This window comes from Cyprinodon variegatus, unplaced genomic scaffold, assembly GCF_000732505.1.
Source record: "Cyprinodon variegatus isolate N-32 unplaced genomic scaffold, C_variegatus-1.0 Scaffold51, whole genome shotgun sequence".
NCBI lineage: Eukaryota > Metazoa > Chordata > Actinopteri > Cyprinodontiformes > Cyprinodontidae > Cyprinodon > Cyprinodon variegatus.
The window spans coordinates 856,033-861,749 of record NW_015150504.1 but is presented as its reverse complement, the minus strand read 5'-3'; the positions used below and the strand labels follow the sequence as shown (position 1 = coordinate 861,749).

The 5,717-nt window shown below is 36.5% G+C and overlaps 1 protein-coding gene across 1 annotated transcript in view; it reads left to right on the top strand.

The window, feature by feature from the left end:
• gxylt2 (glucoside xylosyltransferase 2) overlaps window positions 1–5,717 on the top strand; it is a 21,487-nt gene that overhangs the window by 5,259 nt on the left and 10,511 nt on the right. The gene's annotated exons all lie outside the window — the stretch shown is intronic.

The following is a 5,717-nucleotide window of genomic DNA, read 5'->3' as shown; positions in this document are numbered from 1 at the left end:
GCACAGGCATATTCCAAGATGACAATGCCAGGATTCATCGGGCGGAAATAAAAGATCGTCCTCTATACCTTTAAGCACTGTGCTTCATTGTTGAATGGCTCTGACAAAGATTCATCATTATAGATGTTATTTTTTATTTCTATTTTTGGCGTTAGAAATTAAACAGTCTTCTGTTGTCTTGTAAATGTATTGTGAACTTTTCCAGAGCTTTTTGTTTGTTTTTTTAAGTCAGTCTCAGCATTGTGTGATTTGTTTTTTTTAAGCTAAGATACCAACTTAATTTCGTTTAACATTTTATTGAATCTATGCCAACATTGTACTTTATTTTACCCAAGCTTTTACTAATTGTACATTAGGACCTGGTTGTGATTGGTAAATATCAGGAAAAATGATACAGCTTAAAAGATTGTACATGTTTTCCTGAAGAAATGCAGATTCAAGCCCTCGGTTTGAGACGCAGCATTTCTCCCTACAGATGTGCGTGTGCAGGATTAGATTGCTGTTAATGTTTTGTATTGAAACAAATCTCCTGGCCTGTCGCTTCAGATATAGTTAAGCGGCGTTCCCGGCAATAAAGAAGTCACTCTCTCACAGCGGCATTATGCAGAGCCATAAAAATGTCATCTCGCATGAGTGAGCGCTCTCTCTGCTCGGGGTGTTTTGAGATCTCCCCGATTGCCTGGGTAGCCCGATGTGCTTCTAAAGGGTCTCATCAGGAGATTTTTGCTAAATCTGGTAGTTTGGCTAAAACTCTCAGAAATTACAACTGAATGAGTCATTGGGGGCGTGGAGGCCAGAGGATAAATGATGGCTCTCTACAGCCAAGTTTTGAAATCAAAAACAACTTTTTTAAAACAAAGGCTTGTTTTTTTTTTCTTGAAAAGCTGCTGACCTTAACCCTTTATAGTGCGAGTTACCTTTTTGTGTTACTTGCATACCCCATAAAAATGGAGATGTGCTTGTCCTGTCCTGCAATTACACTCTGAACTTAAAATTTCGATTTTCAAAGTATTTCACTGAGTACCCTATGAAGGGTTAAAAGAATAGTTTATATATTTTTAGAAGAATCCTGTTGGTCATTTTGAATTACCGTATTTTCTGGACTTTAGAGTGCGCCTCACTATAAGCCCCGCCCACTAAAAAACTGGAAACCTTCATGTATAAGCCACATCAGGCTATAAGTCGCTGATATCTAATGAACTTTCTCCCACCAAACCAGTAGGGGGAGCTCTTTATATCACCGCTAGAGTAGTTCCAAAAATAGAAAATTAAAAACAGTCGACTGGACTTTCAACTTGAAAGACGTTTCCCTTCACATCCAAGAAGCTTTTTCAATTCAAAATGTCAGGAATAGTGTCAAGTTCGTGGTTTTATACAGTAGCCCAACAAAACTATGCTAACGGAGGAAGGGTCCACACTTCACATGCATTGTCTACTGATGGTGGTCAGAGGGCCCGGTGGCGCCAGTGTACGGCAGCCCCTCTTCTGTCAGTGAGCCCCAGGGCAGCTGTGGCTACAATGTAGCTTGCCACCATCAGTGTGTGAGTGTGTGTGTGAATGAATGTAGTGTAAAGCGCTTAGGTCAAGTCTCCTGACTTGAATAAAGGCACTATATAAGTACATGCCATTTACCATGATGGTGAGCCGTTTAAACACGACACCAACAGCAAAAAACACACTTGTACTTTTAATTACTATGTAAATAACTGTATGTTTCAAAACGAAACAAAAATCTTTAAAGAACAATGTATTTGAGTATTTTATTTTTTACACTACAACTTGGAATTATGGGTAATCCAGAGCATAGATTAAAACCATAACCATTACGTACAATGTGTTAGCGATGATTCATGCCAAAATTAGGTACTTTAGCGGATTGCAGAAAAGAAAAAACAAAGAAGAGCTGCTGGAACAACGGAAAAAACGTCCCAAAATAAACATGGGATCAGGTGTTTTACTTCATATGGGGTCCACCCAGATAATGTTGCTTACGGGCCTATTGTTGTGTCGTTACCCCATTGACACAATCCAAAGCAAAATGGGTTTCTATATAATACTCAATTCCAATAGATGAAATATTTTAGTTTATATGAAAAAACTGATTATATGTACAGATATATATATCTGCATTAGTTAAAATATATATATATGTATAAACATATGTGTTCCTATATAGCTTCTCTTTCAAATTAGGAGCTGGTATTAAACATACTTTTATTTGCACAATATTCTAATATCAAATGTTTCTTTGTCATCAGCTCTAATGGAGGGAATTATCATTATATAGAATAATATAGAGGCTTGCATACATTAGCCGGTGTATAATTAATCTTATTTCACTTAGTGAATTGAGTAACTGAAATAAATGTAGCAATAATGTGAAGAGCTCTCCCTTTAAAGGGAAGAAACTAGATGCAGAGCTGGGCTCATTTGATGACTTGGTGTTCAGGAAGGCACAAAAACACAGAAGCACTTCCTTTCCTAAACGAAAGTTAATGGCAGCAATAGCTCTTTTGTTGGTTTCATCTAGTAGAGAAACAACCAAGAAGCAGATAAGATCTGTTTGATAAAAGTATAGAAGTAGTGCCATCAGTTGTTTCCTAAATGGTTTTGTCAAGGAAGGAAACAAGGTTAAACATAGAAAGGTTTAACTGCATCACCCAGTGAGAAAACACGACAGCTTTATTTCTCAGTGTTCTGCTGAAACACCCGCATGGTATAATGTTATTTCTACACTGATTTGTTTGAAGTAAACTCTTCCTATTACTTTCTCTTGTGTAACAGTGTGATTTTATTGATTTTATTTGCTTTTATTTTTGTTAAATTCTTCTAAAAACATACATTTTAAGCATTGTAACCCATTGTATTGTTAACAGGTATGATTATCAAGTTCAAATTTGTTTTATTATTCTTTTATTTTAAACATCCAGTGTAATACTTATCTAAATAAATATATCACAACTCACTTGTCCCATAAAACAACCCAAAATGGTGTATATTATTATAGTGTTGTCTGATATGTCATCCTTTTTATTAAGTAATTCATTAATTGATATCAAACATTTCATATTCGATTACCAAACTACTTGTTGCATTCAAAGGTCACAGAACAGAGACGTTTTCAAAATTAATTAACATTTTAGGTGGTAAAAAGTAACTGCATAGTTACTTGACCTATTAACTAGTAACTTTGCAGTATAAAATTTATATAGTGAATAACTATTTCCATCTAAATTAAACTTGTTACCCAATTGATCTGAATTTTCTTGTACTAAAAGTTCCCCAAAGTACAATGCATGTATACAGACGGGGAATTATATATACATATATATATATATATATAATTAACTTGGATTTTAACTTTTATTTTGTAATATCTGATCGGCCAATCACTGATCAGGTCAGAGTGGCTGCTTCAAATCCTTGATCCAATGATTCATGAATCACTAGCATTGAACATCTCTGCTTTGTTTCATTCATTGGTTTGATAGCTCCTGCTTTAGAGTCCACTAAATGACCCAGTTCCATTCTAATAGCTAAGAACGCCTCAAGGTGTGTTTCTCTACAGCTGTTTATCTGGTGTCCGCTCTGTATTTCTCCATTTTTCTTCCATATTATTGTTAGTAATTTTTTTCCTTTGCATACTTAATAGATCTTGTATTGCTTTGCAGCCAGAGAGCTCGTCTCCTGCTTGCTCTCTCTGCTGACTGTAGTGAATTCAGACCATTTGTGGCTCTTCCATGCCTTTTTTTTTTAAAGGCTTCCAGATGTGGGGAACATTCTCAACTCATGAGCTGCTCATGTGTTCAGGTCATGTTTGCAAAACGAAAATCAATTTTTTGTGTCTTTTTTTTTAATATATAGCAATTTTGTATGGATAGGAAGTGCAATCTTATCGTCTGACATGGGTACATCTGAGAGTAGGGGAGTATTCACCAACCTCTGCATGGCTGTCAGTTTTTTTTTTTTTTTTTACAGAGCCTTTCCATTTTTTCTAACCTAATCTGCCGTGCGCTGTCGTCCCTCAGTCATGCAAAAAACAAGGTGTCATGCTTTGAGGCAGGCAGCAACCCAACTGCCAATTTTCCCATTTTTATTTTCTTTTTCTTCTCGCTCTTCCTATCAAAACCCAGAGGAAATCCTTTTTCTTAACAAAAAGTGTATCAAGCTGAAAAACCATTTCCATTTCACAGTAGCTTTGCAAAAGATGTAATGCTTTGAAATGAAAGATTTGTTTTGTTCTTCACCCCCCCACAGACCCACACAACCACCTGAACATCTCATTATATCACCCCCCCCTCCCCATATACCATTGTGTATTAATGCTGTACGTCAAAATATGATTTTAGGCTTCCTCTACCCCGCCCCTACATCTGCACCATAAAACATCTCTTTATTTCTAATGGGGGGCCTCTATGCTCTTTATAGTTAAATAACTAAGACCAGTGAATATATGGGCAACTAAAAAGTAGTGGAGAATAGCAGAGACTTCATTACTTTGAAGTTTTCAAGGAGGTTTCTACTCATCCGTAGTGCCTTGCTAAAATATTGCTGCCTGTTCATTTTATATTTTTTCCCATTATTGCTTCGGTGCATCTCTATAACCCAGGCTGATGTACTCCCTTAAACAAAATGAGCTAAATTAAACTCAAACCTCGCCTTACTGTAGCAATTATAATTTGATTACTAGATAAGCCAGAATGATTCATATTGTTTTTAGAGACAGTTTAAAAATGGCGGAGCCTGAGAGCTGCAGTTCTTCTATATATCACCCCCAATCAATGCAACCGTTTGGTTGATATCAAAGGAAATACCCAATAATATTACATAATCGAGTCCTGATTGATATCCCCTCACCTGAACCTGTTGGATACTTGAAATTTAAAGTGAATCTGACCTATGTACTGATTAATTGAGCCGTTCGATTATCTGCCCACGCTGAAGTACCTACGTATCGTCCGTTTTGTTTCCATTTCCGAGGGTAGGAATTGAAGTTGGACAGTTAATTACATTTGCAGTATAATGTCAATTTTTTTTATTGCAATTTCCAAACCTCAGAGGCACTTGGACGTTGGTCATGTTACATTTAAAGAGAATCAGAGACACGCTGTCTCTCACTCCAGCCTTTAAGGTGGTTGTAATGTGCTTAAAGTCAGTCTGCTGCTACACAGAAGGGAAAAGAGAATCGCCGCTACAATGCATAGAGCTAGAAGTGAGCACTTTACCATGCAGCAGTGAAGTCTCACAATGACGGAGTCTGGACGAGAGCATTGAAATCCATGAAAACGGTGAAACCCTGAAGCTGATGTCTGGAAATACTTTGGTTTTCAGAGCACAAATGTTCAGGATGCTCACCATGACATACAGTACCATCAAAGCTGTTTAATACATAGACAGGTTTGCATTGGGGATTCATGATCTATGTTCAACAAGGACCTAAAGAAAACTGTTCAAGTTCTTGTTTTATTCAGACCTTTACTACAAATGTTTATCGATAGGGCATATTATGGTTGGGACGGAAGATTATATGAATATATATATATATATATTTAAAAAAATCTTAACTTCAACTTTTGGCAAAGTTGCAGTAGGGACTGGGCCTTTATTTGATCCTTTCATTGTTATAGTGAAAAAATGTGTTCTCATTGATTTGGAATTATTGTGACATTGATGAATTCCTATTTATGGTCTGAGAAAGGGTTGTTTGGATTCCATTT